Source organism: Eschrichtius robustus, chromosome 17, assembly GCF_028021215.1.
Source record: "Eschrichtius robustus isolate mEscRob2 chromosome 17, mEscRob2.pri, whole genome shotgun sequence".
NCBI lineage: Eukaryota > Metazoa > Chordata > Mammalia > Artiodactyla > Eschrichtiidae > Eschrichtius > Eschrichtius robustus.
This window is the reverse complement of record NC_090840.1, coordinates 76222-95328: the sequence shown is the minus strand read 5'-3', so window position 1 is coordinate 95328 and position 19107 is coordinate 76222. Positions and strand designations below refer to the sequence as shown.

The 19107-nt window shown below is 37.2% G+C and overlaps 1 protein-coding gene across 7 annotated transcripts in view; it reads right to left on the bottom strand.

The window, feature by feature from the left end:
• Positions 1–19107, bottom strand: part of SPIDR (scaffold protein involved in DNA repair) — a 377600-nt gene that overhangs the window by 348206 nt on the left and 10287 nt on the right. The window lies entirely within an intron of this gene.

Below are 19107 nucleotides of genomic sequence, written 5' to 3'. Positions count from 1 at the left end.
ACTAAGACCTAATGCAACCAAATAAATAAATAAATTACTTCTGCCTAATCGTAAACCACCTCAGATATAATTCTGTAATCACACGCTACTAAAGTAAAACCACCTCCAATGAAAAAAAGCACAATCGTTTAGCTATCACAAACTGAATATTTATGCTACAGATGGAATGTTTGTGTCCCCCCCATAATTCATATGTTGAAACCTAATCCCCAATGTGATGGTATTTGGAGGTGAGGACTTTGGGAGGTGCTTAGTTCACAAGGATGGAACCCTCATGAATGGGATTAGTGCCCTTTTAAAAGAGGTACTAGAGAGATCCACTATGTGTGAACAGAAAGAAGATGGCTATGAACCATGAAGTGGGCCCTCAACAAACACTGAATGTACTGGCACCTTAAATTTGAACTTCCCAGCCTCCAGAACTGTGACACATTTGTGTTGTTTATAAACCATCGGCCGATGGCATTTTTGTTACAGCAGCCTGAACAGACTAAGATAATTCAGTAGCTGCCAGACATCACCGCAAATGTTTCACGTCTATTACCTCATATAGATCCTAGGTGATATTTTAGGCTGAAATGAGTAGTATCAATTCCATTTTACAGATAGAGAAACTAACTGTTGAAGACATCTTTCAAGATCATATACCTGTAAATAGCAAAGCCAGTATCAAAATTCAAGCTAGTTTAGGGTTAGGGTTAGGGTCTTAATAGGGCTACATTTTTCTGCAAATGAGAAAAAGACACTCCCTTCTCAAGTCACTGTACTTCCATATATTTGGAAATTGTCATAATGTACTGATTTTATTAGGAAAGGTGCTTTATTGCCATCTACTGAAAGAGTGGCATAATAAGTATACAAATTTTGCAGGACATCACTACGAATGGGGCCTCTGCGGGCACTGCAGTTTTCAACCTGCACAACCAAATGCAGTCACTCTGGTGGTTAAAAACAAATGGAATTTCAATATATTTTTACCATTATTGAAAACTAAATTCAACAAACCAGTGCTTGTAATCACTTAAGCACAGAAGACACAGAGAAATATCATGAACCCTGTCCTCAAGAAATCAATATGATCATTAGACCTGTCACAAAGCACAATACAGAGAAGTAAAATAACAGAAGTTAGTATAAACATACAGAAGCAGTATGAAGGTTGCAGAGATTAATTCTAAAAACCACTTTTTAATTTCTTTCCCTCACTGAAGCCTTATAGTAACTCTGTGAGTTAAGGCAGCAATCACAAATTCACTTCAAAATGAGGGCACGTGAATGTGAATTAGGGAGAGACATTTGCAGACTAAGAAGAGGATTTGTGTTTGTCACAAACATGGGCTCTTACGGTGTGAAAAGAAAGGCAACCATGGGTAAAAGACTTATTAGGAAAAGACTGAAAAAGTAAACATGCAGTAAAGAATCTAACCTCACCTAAAAGGAAGGCTAGGGAATTAATTCCCTGGTGGTCCAGTGATTAGGACTCGGTGCTTCCACTGCTGGGGCCTGAGTTCGATCTATGTTCAGGGAACTAAGACCCTGTAAGCTGCACGGAGCAGCCAAAAAACAAACAAACAAACAAGTCTAGCCTTTGTCCTTGGCTCCTGGAAAGTAATGTCTATGCCCTTGGAATACCATGGCTGATAGAAGTGTCTTTCTTTGCCTGAGAGCTTCAGTTACACCAGACAGTCTAATAATGTGATTTAGGGTGGTGGCTAATCACACCCAATACTGTTACCATGGGGGCTGGTGACACCAGAAAGACAGTATGATTTAGAGTAGAGGCTTTGAGTCACACACAGAAGAACTGGAGACTGAGATCAGCCATTTATGTCTACGTAAAGGAGCCTTAGTCTGTTCGGGCTACTATAACAAAATGCCATAAAGTAGGTAGCCTATAAACAACAAACACTTCTCAAGTTCTAGAAGCTGGGAAGTCCAAGATCAAGGTGTCAGCAGATTCAGTGTTAGTGGTGAAATCTGGCAAAGGCTCACTTCCTCACTGATGCTGAAGGGAGGAGGGATCTCTCTGGAACCTCTTTTATAGGGCACTAATCCCATTCATGAGAGCTCCACCCTCATGACCTATTTACCTTTCAAAGACTCCATCTCCAAATACTACCACATTGAGGATTAGGTTTCAACATATGAATGGGGGTTGGGAATAGAGAACACAAATATGCAGTCCATAGCAAAGCCCCAGTGAAAACTCTGGACACCAAGGCTCAGGTGAGGTTCCGTGCTTGACAATAACCCACCTAGACGGTCACACATTGATACCAAACATGTAACTCATCCTGACTCTGTGAGAAAACCACAAAAGTTCCATGATTGGAACTCACATCCCAATTTCAAAACTTACTACAAAATAATAGTAATCAAAGCAGTGTGGTACAGGCATAACAATAGACCCAGTCAATGGAACAGAATTCATAGTCCAGAAAAACCCATACATCTGTGGTCAAATGATTTCTGTCAAGGGTCTGACAAAAAATAACAGAAGTTAGTATAAACAGTGGTTTCAGACATGACATAAAAGGACAAGTTAACAGAAAATGAATAAACTAAACTTCATCAATATTTAAAACTTACGAATTTCAAAAGATATTATCAGAAAGTAGAAGGACAATTCACATAATGGGAGAAAATATTTGCAAATCACGTATCCAACTAAGAATCTAGTACCCAAAATATATTAAGAACTCCCACAACTCAATAACTCAGTTTAAAACTCAGTAAAAGTCTGATAGGCATTTCTCCAAAGAGGGCATACAAATGACCAACAATCACATAAAAAGATGCTTGATATCATTAGTCATTAGGGAAACACAAATCAAAACCACAGTGTGAGATACCAACTCCCACCCGTTATAATAGTTACTGTCAAAAAATAAATAAGTATTGGCAAGGATATGGAAAAAACTGGAACCCCTGTGCATTGCTGGTAGAAATACAAAATGATGCAGTTGCTATAGAAAATGGTACAGTGGGTCCTCCAAAAAATTAAACATACAATTACCATAGGATCTAGCAATTCTACTTCTGAGCAATTCAATTTCCCAAAAGAACTGAAAGCAGGGACTCAAATGGATGTTTGGGTTTTTGTTTTTTTTTAATATTTACTTATTTATTTTGGCTGTGCCAGGTCTTAGTTGCGGCACGCGGGATCTTCGTTGCGACATGCAGACTCCTTAGTTGCAGCATGCAGACTTCTTAGTTGCTGCATGCGAACTCTTTGTTGCGCATGCATGCAGGATCTAGTTCCCCGACCAGGGATCGAACCCAGGCCCCCTGGATTGGGAGCGTGCAGTCGTACCCCCTGGACCACCAGGGAAGTCCCTCAAATGTATGTTTAAATATCAAAGTTCAAAATAACATTATTCACAATAACTAAAAACTGGAAACAACACAAATATCCACCAATGGATGAATGGATAAACAAAATAAGCATGTATATATAAAGAAAAACTATTCACAGCCTTAAAAAGGAATGAAATCCTGACACATTGTAGGTTTACGACCTCAGGAGTCCCCAGGTGAAGTCTGAAACTGGTGCCCATGCATAGAGGACAAGGAGAGACCAAAGAAGGAGGTAGATCACTCCAGATTGGTAGCTGGCAGTTTTAATATGCAAGGGAACTTACACATGAGCCAAGATTCACACACAGGCTGGTCTGACTCCACAATTCAAACTCCTTACCCCAAGCCAGCATTTCATAAGATGCAATCCAAGATCTGATGAGGAACTAATATCCAAAATACATAAAGAACTCCTAACAACTCAACAACAAAAAGACCAACAACTCAATTTTTAAGTGGGCAAAGGACCTGAAAGAGACATTTCTCCAAAGTAGATATACAAATGGCTAATAGGCACATGAAAAGGTGCTCAACATCACTAATCATGAGAGAATTGTGAATCAAAACCACAACGAGATACCACTTCACACCCATTAGTAATGACTACTATTAAAAAAAGTTAAAATTTTAAAAATTAAAAAAAAAAACAGAAAATAACAAGTACTGGCAAGGATATGGAAAAACTGAAACCCTCATACATTCTGATAGAAATGCAAAATGATGCAGTCACTGTGGATAAAAGTATGGTGGCTCCTCAAAAGTTAAAAATATAATTACCATATGATCCAGCATATACCAGAAAGAACTGAAAGCAGAGACTCAAACAGATGTTTCCACAACAATGTTCATAGTGCCATATTCACAAGAGCCAAAATGTGGAAACAACCCAAATGTCCTTCAATGGATGAATGATAAACAAAATGTGGTATGTACATAAAACGGACTACATTCAGCCTTAAAGAAAGTAAAAAATTCTAACACACAATACAACACGGAATAACCTTCAAGACATTAAGCTAAGTGAAATGAGCCAGACACAAAAGGACAAAAATTATGATTCCACTTATATTAGGTCCCTAAAGTCATCAAACTCAAGAGACAAAGTAGAATGGTGGTTGCCAGGGGCTGTGGGGAGGGGAAAATGAGGAGTTGTTAATGGGTATAGGGTTTCAGTTTGGGATGATGAAAAGTTCTGGAGATGGATGGTGGTGATAGTTTCAGAACAACATGAAGGTACTTAATGTCATAGGCCATAGACCTAAAAATTGTTATAATAGTAAATTTCATTCAATTTGACCACAATTTTTAAAATGCAATCAAGGGCAATCAATGCACATCAGAATCACCACGTATGCTTTTAGAGACAGTAGATACTCAAACCCCAAATTAGAATCTTGAGTGATGAGAGGCCCACCAACCACCCTGGTGAGTTAGGCACTATTAAAGTTTGAGAACCACCACCAAGAACACTGGATTAAAATCCAACCTCTAGGGACTTCCCTGGTGGCGCAGTGGTTAAGAATCCGCCTGCCAATGCAGGGGACACGGGTTCGAGCCCTGGTCTGGGAAGATCCCACATGCCACGGAGCAACCAAGCCCGTGCACCACAACTACTAAGCCTGCGGTCCAGAGCCCGCGAGCCACAACTACTGAGCCCAGGCGCCGCAACTACTGAAGCCTGCGCGCCTAGAACCCACGCTATGCAACAAGAGAAGCCCCCGCTAACCGCAACTAGAGAAAGCCCATGCACAGCAACGAAGACCCAATTCAGCCAAAAAAAAAAAATCCAACCTGTATGGCTTTACCATACAGGTAAACTAAACACAGAACAAGCTTCTCTGCGCATGCTTGGAGTATTCTGCTGCAGTAAAATACACAATGTTGGGTAAAAAAGTAAAAATGCTATAGGCTCTATTGAATTTTTAAAAAGGCTGAGGAAGAAACAGAAAGCTTTACATCCCAGTGGCTTGAGGCTATAAGAAGAAAATCCTCAATATGAAAAACAGGATGCCAGTCATGAGACACTGCATTCAGGATTCCGAAGTTTCCTATCTTAATCTGTTCCACCCCTTAGGCCATCATTCAACCATGCACAAGTTTCTCATTAACTTTTTTTTAACTCCCTCTCATCCCATCATGCTATCCCTTGCTCTTTCTCTTCCCCAGCACACTTATATAGAGATTTGTCAACACAAAGATTTTATTCTTCAACTACTGCAATGTGATTTCTTCATTAACCTCTCCTCAAAACTGTTTTCCCTTTGATTAATGGATTTCTCCACACTCATAAGTATACATTTGTTACCTACATTATTTTAATGCATAAGTGACAAGAACTGAATGCAGAATTCAACAAAACTGGTTCAAAATAAGGAGGGACTTATACAGAATGTTCAAAGATAAATATTTTTGAGATCTTAGTAAAATTGTGGCCAGAACTCAGGCACTAAGTACGTTTCTCTTCTTTCTACAAATAAATTAATTATTGGGTAGATAATATGTACTGTTTTTCTTGGTCATAGCTTTTAAGAAGAGATAATCTAGAGCTACACCAACTGGACAGGCTTTCTTACACATAACTTTTTAAAGAAATTGTTCATGTGTGTTTCAATCTTTACAAAGTACTCCATTTTTATTTGTCTTAAAATTACAATAAATATTTTAAAAGCATCACCCTACTTCACTATTTGTCCATTCCAAAAACTGAGTACAAAATTATGTACCAGGCACCAAGCCAGCAACCTGACACAACTGTTTTAATACACTGCTGCCCTATTTGCATCTTCTGATTATATGTTTTAGTTGTATCCCTAAGATAGACAACATTGTATTCTGCTGCCTTTCTTTGCTTAACAGGAATTTTCTGATGCTCTAGAGGTTCTGCTCCTTAAAAGAACAGAAATTAAAATCTACAACTTTATGAGAAGCCAATAGAAACCTTATTTATACACAAGAATAAATGTTCTGTTTCTGATCTTATCAGGATGGAAAAGAATATTCAGATTGATTTTCAAAAAAGTATCTATGTAATACTAACGACCCTAAGTTTTAAAATAGTAACATCAATTTTGCAGTAGATATAAGCACTGAGAGGACTTTCCTGGTGGTACAGTGGTTAAGAATCCGCCTGCCAAGCAGGGGACATGGGTTCAAGCCCTAGTCCAAAACGATCCCACAAGCCAAGGAGCAACTAAGCCCGTGCGCCACATCTACTGAGCCTGTGCTCTCGAGCCCACGTGACACAACTACGAAAGCCCATGCTCCACAACAAGAGAAGCCACCGCAATGAGAAGCCCGTAGTGAGCACAGCCCCCACTCACCACAACTAGAGAAAGCCCACGCGCAGCAATGAAGACCCAACGCAGCCAAAAATAAATAAATTAATCTATTTTTTTTAAAAAAACTTAAAAAAAAGCATTGAGAGAAAAAAGTTTAACAGGAAATACATGAAAGTGCCTATATCACCTGATTGTAGATTTACATGTGTTATTTTCTATTGTATTCTTTCTTTTATAGCTATTCTACAATAGGTGCATATTATTTTCACTATCAGAAAAAACAACAACAACAAAAAATTTTAAACTGTTGTTCTAAACTGCACGTATTAAAATCCCAACTATCTTTCCAGCTTGAGTCCCTGTTGCAAAAGGAACGTAAGTACTCCCCCTGCTGGTTATTTAAATAGTTCCCCAAAACTAAGAGCAGTGTCTAGAAGCTAACGAAGATTTTAAATCAAATCATGAGAAAATATTTGCAAACAAAGCAACTGACAAAGGATTAATCTCCAAAATATACAAGCAGTTCATGCAGCTCGCTATCAAAAAAACAACCCAATCCAAAAATAGGCAGAAGACCTAAATAGACATTTCTCCAAAGAAGATATACAGATTGCCAACAAATACATGAAGGATGCTCAACATCACTAACAATTAGAGAAATGCAAATTAAAACTACAACGAGGTATCACCTCACAATGGTTAGAATGACCATCATCAAAAAATCTACAAACAATAAATGCTGGAGAAGGTGTGGAGAAAAGGGAACCCTCTTACATTGTTGGTGGGAATGTAAATTGATACAGCCACTATGGAAAATACTATGGAGGTTCCTTAAAAAACTAAAAATAGAACTACCATATGACCCAGCAATCCAACTCCTGGGCACATACCCTGAGAAAACCATAATTCAAAAAGAGTCATGTACCAAAATGTTCACTGCAGCACTATTTACAATAACCAAGACATGGAAGCAACCTAAGTGTTCATCAACAGATGAATGGATAAAGAAGATGTGGCACATATATACAATGGAATATTACTCAGCCATAGAAAGAAACGAAATTGTTATTTGTAGTGAGGTGGATGGACCTAGAGTCTGTCATACGTACAGAGTGAAGTAAGTCAGAAAAAGAAATGAAACTGAGTTACTTCTAGTGAGACAGACGGACCTAGAGCCTGTTATACAGAGTGAAGTAAGACAAAAAAAGAAAAACAAACACCGTGTGCTAACACACACATATGGAAGCTAAGAAAAAAGAAAACTGGTTCTGAAGAACCTAGGGGCAGGACAGGAATAAAGACATAGACATAGAGAATGGACTTGAGGACATGGGGAGGGGGAAGGGTAAGCTGGGACGAAGTGAGAGAGTGGCATGGACATATACACACTACCAAATGTAAAATAACTAGCTAGTGGGAAGCAGCTGCAGAGCACAGGGAGATCAGCTCCGTGCTTTGTGACCACCTTGGGGGTGGATAGGGAGGGTGGGAAGCAGACGCAAGAGAGAGGGGATATGGGGATATATATATATACGTACAGCGCATTCACTTTGTTATACATCAGAAACTAACACAACATTGTAAAGCAATTATACCCCAATAAAGATATTAAAATAAATAAAGAAATTTTAAAAAGAAAAAAAACAGACAATGATACTTGGACTACGAACTTCAGAGCAAGTTAACACGACATCAGAAAACAATCTATTTTGAGTTTATTTTTGTGTATGGTGTTAGGGAGTGTTCTAATTTCATACTTTTACATATACCTGTCCAGTTTTCCCAGCACCACTTATTGAAGAGGCTGTCTTTTCTCCACTGTATATGCTTGCCTCCTTTATCAAAGATAAGGTGACCATATGTGCGTGGGTTTATCTCTGGGCTTTCTATCCTGTTCCATTGATCTATGTTTCTGTTTTTGTGCCAGTACCATACTGTCTTGATTACTGTAGCTTTGTACTATAGTCTGAAGTCAGGGAGCCTGATTCCTCCAGCTCCATTGTTCGTTCTCAAGATTGCTTTGGCTATTCGGGGTCTTTTGTGTTTCCATACAAATTGTGAAATTTTTTGTTCTACTTCTGTGAAAAATGCCAGAGGTAGTTTGATAGGGATTGCGTTGAATCTGTAGATTGCTTTGGGTAGTAGAGTCATTTTCACAATGTTGATTCATACAATCCAAGAACATGGTATATCTCTCCATCTATTTGTATCATCTTTAATTTCTTTCATCAGTGTCTTATAATTTTCTGCATACAGGTCTTTTGTCTCCTTAGGTAGATTTATTCCTAGATATTTTATTCTTTGTGTTGCAATGGTAAATGGGAGTGTTTTCTTAATTTCACTTTCAGATTTTTCATCATTAGTGTATAGGAATGCAAGAGATTTCTGTGCATTAATTTTGTATCCTGCTACTTTACCAAATTCATTGATAAAATCAAAATGGATTAAAGACCTAAATGTAAGGCCAGACACTATCAAACTCTTAGAGGAAAACATAGGCAGAACACTCCATGACATAAATCACAGCAAGATCCTTTTTGACCCAGCCCCTAGAGAAATGGAAATAAAAACAAAAATAAACAAATGGGACCTAATGAAACTTAAAAGCTTTTGCACAGCAAAGGAAACCATAAACAAGACCAAAAGACAACCATCAGAATGGGAGAAAATATTTGCAAATGAAGCAACTGACAAAGGATTAATCTCCAAGATTTACAAGCAGCTCATGCAGCTCAATAACAAAAAAACAAACAACCCAATCCAAAAATGGGCAGAAGACCTAAATAGACATTTCTCCAAAGAAGATATACAGATTGCCAACACACACATGAAAGAATGCTCAACATCATTAATCATTAGAGAAATGCAAATCAAAACTACAATGAGATATCATCTCACACCGGTCAGAATGGCCATCATCAAAAAATCTGGAAACAATAAATGCCGGAGAGGGTGTGGAGAAAAGGGAACACTCTTGCACTGTTGGTGGGAATGTAAATTGATACAGCCACTATGGAGAACAGTATGGAGGTTCCTTAAAAAACTAAAAATAGAACTACCATACAACCCAGCAATCCCACTACTGGGCATATACCCTGAGAAAACCATAATTCAGAAAGAGTCATGTACCAAAATGTTCATTACAGTTCTATTTACAATAGCCAGGACGTGGAAGCAACCTAAGTGTCCATCATCAGATGAATAGATAAAGAAGATGTGGCACATATATACAATGGAATATTACTCAGCCATAAAAAGAAATGGAGTTATTTGTAGTGAGGTGGATGGAGTTAGAGTCTGTCATACACAGTGAAGTAAATCAGAAAGAGAAAAACAAATACAGTATGCTAACACATATATATGGAATCTACGGGGAAAAAAAAAAAAAAAGGTCGTGAAGAACCTAGTGGCAAGACGGGAATAAAGACACAGACCTACTAGAGAATGGACTTGAGGATATGGGGAGGGAGAAGGGTAAGATGTGACAAAGTGAGAGAGTGGCATTGACATATATACACTACCAAACGTAAAATAGATAGGTAGTGGGAAGCAACCGCATAGCACAGGGAGATCCGCTCTGTGTTTTGTGACCACCCAGAGAGGTGGGATAGGGAGGGTGGGAGGGAGGGAGATGCAAGAGGGAAGAGATATGGGAACATATGTATATGTATAACTGATTCACTTTGTTATAAAGCAGAAACTGACACACCATTGTAAAGCAATTATATTCCAATAAAGATGTTAAAAAAAAAAAATCTAACTACTCACTTCATACTTTTTCTTCCCTAAGTTTCTTTAGCTACCTCTTTCAACGAATGTCTTCCACACTTCCAAACTTTTCTCCCTACATCCCATCCCATTAGCTTTCCTGATCAAAACCCAAATTATGAAGCAAGTATTAAGAGTACTGAATTAAATTTTAACTTGCTTTTCCTAAATACGTATGTGGGCCTTGAATATACCTAGCTCCAACTCCATGTGCACTTATATTTTAATTAAATTGAGTCATTTAAGATGAAATGGACATAAGAAGACACTGGCACAATGCCTTAAAAATTCTGAGGAAAACTGATTTTTAATCTAAATGTCTCTACTCAGCCAAATTATTAATCAACTATGGGAACAAAATAAAGAAATTTTCAGACATGCAGAACTCAAAAAAACTTTTAACACACTCTTTATTAGGAAGATACTGGAGAATATACCACACAAAAGGAGGAATAAGCCATATTGCCTGACTAGGAACAGGCGTAAAAAATTTTTAATTACCTATAATTAAGTAAAAAATGATGTAAAGAAAAACATGTAGCAATGATTTACTACATTAAAATAATTGTTGCACAAGAAGGAAGCAAAGTACACTACTTGAGTCTTCAATGAGCCACATTTATGTGATCATAGTATTAATATTTATTTCTGGTTTAGCAAAAAGCTGTAACATAATAATGAAGGATAACAGAGATATGGCATGCTCACATAAGACAGCTAAGTCCTCATCTGCCATACTAGGTAATCAACAGATTAAATATTGGGTTGGGCCCAAGAGCATTTGTTTTTTTTCCATAAAATGGCTCTAGTAGCACTTACTTGTCTTTAACTTCATTTGAAACAATTTTGTTAGACTGTGTTGTAACAGCTGTCATATCAGCATGAATTAAAAAAAAAAACTTACCAAAGTTGGTGAAGTTTTGTGTAGCCATCTTAACACTGAAGATGGAAGAAAAAAGCAACATTTTCGGCATATTATGCTTTATTTCAATAAAGGTAAAAACTCAACTGAAATGCAAGAACAGATTTGTGTCATGTATGGAGGAGGTGTCGTGACTCACCGAACGTGTCAAAAGTGGTTTGCGAAGTTTCACGCTGGAGATTTCTCACTGGGCAATGCTCCATGATTGGGTAGACCAGCTGCAGTTGACAGCGATCAAAATCGAGACATTAATTGAGATCAACATTATACCATGTGGGAGATAGCCGACATACTCAAAATATCCAATTCAAGTGTTGAAAATCATTTGTACCAGCTTGGTTATGTTAGTCGCTTTGATGTTTGGATTCCATGTAAGTTAAGTCAAAAATAACTTTCTTGACTGTATTTCCACATTCGATTTTCTACTGAAACGTAAAAAAAAGTTCCATTTTTAAAACAAATTGTGATGGGTGATGAAAAACGGATACTGTACAGTAATGTCGAACAGAAGAGATAGCAGGGCAAGTGCAATGAACCTCTGCCAACCACACCAAAGGCTGGTCTTCAGCCAAAGGAGGTGAGGTTGTGTATACAGTGGGATTGGAAGGGAGTCCTCTACTACAAGCTCCTTCTGGAAAACCAAACGATTAATTCCAACAAGTACTGCTCCCCATGAGACCAACTGAAAGCAGCACTCGACGAAAAGTGTCTAGAATTAGTCTACAGAAAACGCATAATCTTCCATCAAGATAACACAAGACCGCGTGTTTCTTTGATGACCAAGCAAAAACTGTTACAGTTTGGCTGGGAAGTTCTAATACATCCACTGTGTTCACCAGACATTGCACCTTCGGCTTTCTAATTATGTTAGTCTTCACAAAATTCTCTTAACGGAAAAAATGTCAATTCCCTGGAAGACTGTAAAAGGCACCTGGAACAGTTCTCTGCTCAGAAAGATAGTAAGTTGTGGGAAGATGGAATTATGAAGTTGGCTGAAAAATGGCAGAAAGTAGTAGAACAAAATGGTGAATACGTTGTTCAGTAAAGTACTTGGTGAAATGAAAAAGGTGTCTTTTATTTTTACTTAAAAACTGAAGGAACTTTTGGTCAACCTAATAATTAATGTGTTTTTTAAAATAAGAAAATAAACTCCAGAAAAAAACAGCTAAAAGAATTAGTGATTTCCAAACTTCTGATCTAAACAAGATGGTACAGATCAAATTTCTCCCAGCTTCTCCCCACTAAAAACAACTATAATCGCTGAAAATAACATAGAGGCTGGTGAGAATTCTGGAAGTAGCAAGCTGGTTTGGGAGCCCAAGACTGAAGGAATAACAGAGTAACAAGGTGAATTATGTCCCAGCACCCAACAGAAGGTGACCCAGACCCCATGTTTCCCCACCCCCAACCTAGCTCATTCCTCCTCTTGATCAAACAGGAGTCTCTCTGACAGTATCAACTAAGCCCAGCACCACCAGAGGGAGAGAGCAATTGGGAACACTGCCAATAATAAATGATCAAGGGAATCCCAATGGACCCAGATCTCCTTCCATTAGAGATTCCAGGAAAAGAAAGAGAGTGGAGAGAGGTGGAGAGATTAGGTGTCAGTAGGAAGGATCTCTTGACAACTCACACACTACCCAAGAATCACTCTCTGTGTCTCTCAGAGGCATGGGGGATCCCAACACAGCAAGAACCTGACAAGGGAAGCTTCTTGGTCACTGTGTGCCTGAGATTCTCTGCTCCTTCACCAAGAGACCCTAGCAGGTCAGCCTGGGGAACCCCCTTCTGTTCCCTAAGGTTACTGGCACTAGATATGCCGAGCAGACCAAAACAACATCACAAAGGCTCTAAAAATTAAACTATCATTAGAACCACGATCCACAAAAGTAGGTCAGGACCTGTGTGCTTGATCTTAGCAGCACACTGCGACAATAAAATACTTAAGTAGAACCCAGCGTCTCCTAAGATCGACAAAATGTCCAGAATACAATTGAATATTGTTCTTCATACTAAGAACCAATACTATCAAAAAACAAATAAGAAAAACAATCAACTGATGCCAACAAGTAAATCAATCTGGTGCTGGAACTATCTAACAAGAATTTTTTAATATCTGTCATAAAAATGCTTCAATAATCAACTGCAAGTTCTCTTGAAACAATGAAAAATTAGAAAAAAAAAATATAAAAAAGGACCAAATGGAAACTATAGAACTGAAAAATACAATTACCAAAATAAAAAACCTACTGGTTAGACTCAGTAGTAAAATCATAACTACAGAAGATAGAATCAGTAATTTGTAGTCCAATCAATAGAATTCAACTAATCTGAACAACAGATTCAGACAAAATATAGTGAAGAAAAATGAATAGAGCCTCAGGGACCTGTGAGACAATAACAAAGGATTCATCATTCATATCACTGTTCCAAGAGGTAAAGAAAAAGAAATTAAACTGAGAAAGTATTTTAAAACATATCAGCTCAAAATTTCCTACATTGGGTAAAAGATATAATATTTCTTCAGTTTTAATAAGCTGAAAGAACCCCAAGCAGGATAAACCCAAAGAAACCAATAGCAAGACATCAAAATTAAACTTCTAAAGATAAAGAAAACTTTGGAAAAGAGCCATGATAACATACTGCCTATATAGAAACACCAATTCTAGTGACAGAACTCTGATCTGAAATCTTAGAGCCAGAATGAGGTGGGGCAATTATTTTTCAGTTCTTAAAGAAAATAACAGCAACCCAGAATTTGATATCCAGTAAACAGTTCAACAATCAAGGGGAAATAAAGACATTTTAGACCCAAAAAACAAAAAAACAAAAAAAAACTTAAGTATTTGGAAACCAGCAGATACACACTTAAAGACTGGTAAAAGGAAGTACTCAAACAGTAGAAAATGATTTTTTTCTTTAAATCTTGTGAGCAGTGTGGAAAAAGGAAAAACAGAAACTGCAGGAGTATGGATAAATACAAAACACAATCCTCCTCAAGAACTGTATAAATCATAGTCAATGAATATGAAATATGAAACAAAAGTCACAATACTAGGTAACATTAAAGGTACTTAAATGGAAAGTGAAGCCTCCACATTTTACTAGAAGTGATAAAATGCTGCATATGTAGACTGTGATAAGCTACACATGTATTATTGTATATCTAGAAAAACCATTGAGAAAATGATACAACAAAAAAAGCTAAGAAAAACTGTAAATAAATCCAAATGGAAACCTAAAATTGTTTAAGTAACTCCAAAAAGGCAAAAAAAGAGAAAGGAAAGAACAGGAAGAAAACAACAAAATGGCAAACTTGAACACTAACATATCAATAATTTTCTCTTACATGTAAATGACCTAAATACATCCATCAAAAGACAAAGCCTGGCAAAGTAGATTAAAAAACATGAACCAACCACATGCTATTTGGAAGAAACTAATTTCAAGTTCAACACTATAGGGAGGTTGAAAGTAAATGAATAGAAAGATATGACAAGTAAACTCTGACAACAAAAGTGGCTATATTAGTATCTGGTAAAGTAGACCTCAGGTCAAAAGGAAATTTCTAGAAACAAAGACAGAAATTATGTAACAATAAAAGAATAAATTCAACAGAAAGATACAACACTACTAATTTTATAAACACCAAACAACAGAGCCTCAAAATGCATAAAACAAAACTGATAGAGCCGAAAGAATAAATACACAAATCCACCACTATAGTTGGGGATTTCGACATGTGCCCACCATGCTCAGCAACTGATAGAACTGCTAGGTAGAAAATAATATAAGTCATACAAGATCTCACCAAAAAAACAAAACAAACAAAAAAACCCTAACAATACTTAACTGACACATAGAGAGCACACCACCCAACAAAAACAAAATACATATTATTTTTCCAAACACAAAGGAACATTCACCCAAATGAAGCATATTCAGAGAATAAATTTAAGAGACTGAAATCATACAGAATGTGTGGCTTAATCATAAATGAATTAGAAACCAATAACAAAAACAAAACAGATAAATGATAAAAACATGAATAAATAACAAGCTTCTGATTCATGAATAAAACACAGTCTTTAACAGAATTTTTTAAACATACAAAATTAAATGAAAAAAGAAACAGCATATCAAAATATATGGGATGCAGCTAAAGCAGAACTGAGAGGGAAATTCGTAACATGAAATACAGTTGACCCTTGAACAACACAGGTTTGAACTGCATAGGTCCACTTACACATGGATTTTTTCAATAAATACCTACTCCAGTACCACATGATCCACAGGTGGCGGAATCCATGGATGTGGAACCACGGATACAGAGGGCTAACTGTGAAGTTATACATGGACTTTCAACTGCACAGGGGATCAGCCTCCTAACTCCACACTGTTCAAGGGTCAACTTATTTTCATTGGAAATGAAAAAAACTCTCAAATCAATAACCTAAATTCCAACCTCAAGAAACTAGAAGAACAAAAAATAACTAAAGCAAGCAAGCAAAAGGAAGAGAGAAATAGTAGGAATCAATTCAATTCAAAACAGGAAAACAACTATTTTTTTAAAGCAATAAAACCAAGAGCTAGTCCTTCAAGAAATAATTACAATTAATACACATCTAGGAGGACTGACAAAAAACAGAGAAGACACAAATGACAAATATGAGTCTGAAACAGGGGCTATCACAACAAATCCTACAGCCATTGAAAAAATACATCCCTACAAATCCTACAGCCATTAAAAAGACATAGGAACACTACAAACTTTGCACTCATAAACTCAGTAACTTAGAAGAAGTCAACCAATTCCTCAAAATCCACAACTTCCAAAACTCAACCAAGAATAGATAATGTAAACAGACCTTATAACCAACAAATAAATTGAATTTGAAGTTTAAAAGTCCCTGAAAACAAACCACTAGGCCCAAGTGATTTCATTACACAATTCTAACAAACCTTCAACAAAGAATTAACGTCGACTTTATATAATAACTTCCAGAAAATAAAACAAGAAAGAACACTTCCAAACTCATTTTAGGAAACTAACACTACCCTGATAAGAGTCAGGCAAAGACAATATAAAAAAGAAAACTACAAACCAAATGTCTCTTATGAATTTAAATGCAAAAAAAAACCTCGAGAATATCAGCAAAAGGAATCTAATAACGTTTACAAAGGAATGTACAAAAAGGCCAAGTGGGGTTTATTTCAGGTGTGCACGGCTGATTCAACATTCAAAAATCAACCAATGTATAAGAATCCGCCTGCCAATGCAGGGGACACAGGTTCGATCCCTGGTCTGGGAAGATCCCACATGCCGCAGAGCAACTAAGCCCGTGCACCACAACTAGTGAGCCTGCAACTAAGCCCATACCACAACTACTGAGCCTGTGCTCTAGAGCCCAAGAGCCACAACTACTGAAGCCTGCGCACCTAGAGCCTGTGCTGCAGAACGAGAAGACACTGCAATAAGAAGCCCAAGCACCTCAACGAAGACTAGTTCCCACTCGCCACAACTAGAAAAAGCCCACACGCAGCAACAAAGACCCAACACAGCCAAAAAGAATAAGTTAACTAATTAAAATATATATATATGGATCAATTTTTTAAAAAACTCACCCAATGTAATCTACCATATATCAACAAGCTGAAAAGAAAAACTGCAGCATCTGGCACACAAAAAAAGCATATAATAAAATACAACACCAATTCATTATAAAACTGTAAACAAACTACAAATAAAGGTAAACTTCCTCAACTTAAGACCAACTACCAAAAACCCTCAGCTCACATCATACTTAACCAGGAAAGAATGAATGCTTTCCCCCTAAGATCAGTAACAAGTAAGGATGTCCACTCTCATCACTCTTATCCAACATGGTACTGGAAGTTCTAGCTGCTACAATAAGGCAGGGAGATGGGGCGGAGGGGGGGGGAAGTGGGTAGGGCGGCAGTGGACGACAGTGGATTTGAGAACATACAGTTTGAAAACGAAAAAACAAAACTACTGAGACATGATAGTCTACACAGAAAATCCCAAGAAATCTAACCAAAAAAATGGCTAGTACTAATAAGTGAGTTCAGCAAAGCTACAAAATATAACATTAGTGCACGAAAACCAATCCATTTCTAAATACTAACAATAAACATGTAGAAACTAGAATTAAAAACAATACAATTTACAATCACACCAAAATAAATGAAATAGTTAAGTATAAAGTTACCAAAACATGTATGGCACCTGCATGCTACAAATTTCAAAATGCTGATGAAAGAACCCAAAGATTAACAAATGGAGAGACATGGACTAGGAGACCCACAGATGTCTATCTGCCCCAGATTGATCGATAGCTTTAATTCATTTCCTACCAAAATTCCAGAAAGTATTTTGTAGACATAGCCAAACTATTTTAAAACTTACAGAGAAAGCCACAGGCCTTAGAAGAGCTAAAACTGTTTTGAAGAAGAATAAAGTGGAAAGTCACTCTATCCAATGTTAATGCTTACTAGGCAAAGAGATAGACACATAGATGACTGGACCACTTCAGAAACCCAAAAATAAACCCACACATATCTGCGCAATTGGTTTTTGACAAAGGTGCAGAAGCAATTCAAGGGAGGAAGGAACAGACCTTCAATAAATGGTAGTGGACAACTGAAAGTCCATAGACCAAAAAAAGAAAAAAAAAAACCTCAACCTAAACCTCACACCTTATATGAAAATTAACTCAAAATATGTCATAACTTAAATGTAAAACACTAAACTATAAAGCTGTTAGAAAAACACAGAAAATTTTTGGGTTCTAGAGCTAAGCAAGGAGTTCTTATAGATTTTATAGCAAATGCACAAACTATCAAATGAACATGGTAAAAATTTAAAAATATTGCTGCCAGAAGATATTTGGAAACAACATGTCCAATAAGGGACTAGTATCTAGAATATTTTTTAAGCTCTCAAAATTCAGCAATAACCCCAAAAAATCCAATTTAAAAATGGGTAAAAGAAACGAACAGGTATTTTGCCAAAGAAGATAGACAGATAGCAAATAATCACATAAAAACATGTTCAACATCATTAGCCATCATGGAAATACAAATTAAAACCACAATGAGTTATCAGCACACACCTATCATGATGGCTAAAATAAAAAACGTGATAAGCAAACTTCCAGAATAAGAGAATAAGAACCTCTAATAATTTGTTCCTTCATAAAAGAAACAGTAACAGTGGAAGAAAAAAATAGTCAAAGTTTAATTTTTCAAAAATTTGGAAATTAACCATAGGCTCATAATCTGAACAGCATTCACTCAAGAAAAGGAGCTTAATATCGACAAGAACAGTGAACTTTTTGGTGTTTTAATTTGCCCTCATCTCATGCCCCCTCTCTAGCTCCATAGTAGCCTTGAAAAACAGCAGCCTCATAACCAGGGTAAGCTGTGTAAACCGGCAGCCCAGCAGTCAGAGGAGAGAGCAAACTGGGTTTGTAGGTCCTCAAAAGGCCCTATCCACAGAGTACTATCACTATCTGAACTGCCTGGCAGCTCTTGAGAAAAAAAACTTATTCACAGAACTTAGTTCGACCTGACTCAGAGCTCACTCAATGGGAAAGCCCTATCACCAGGGCATTTGTCTAAAACAATTGACAGCAATTCATATTATAGCTGCCTGCAGCAGCAATAGTGGTTTCAGGGACCAAACAGCCGAAAGTACTAACGAAGAAATATCTGAAGAATGAAATGTCCACAGGCAGCGCTGAAAAGATCTGACATGTTCCA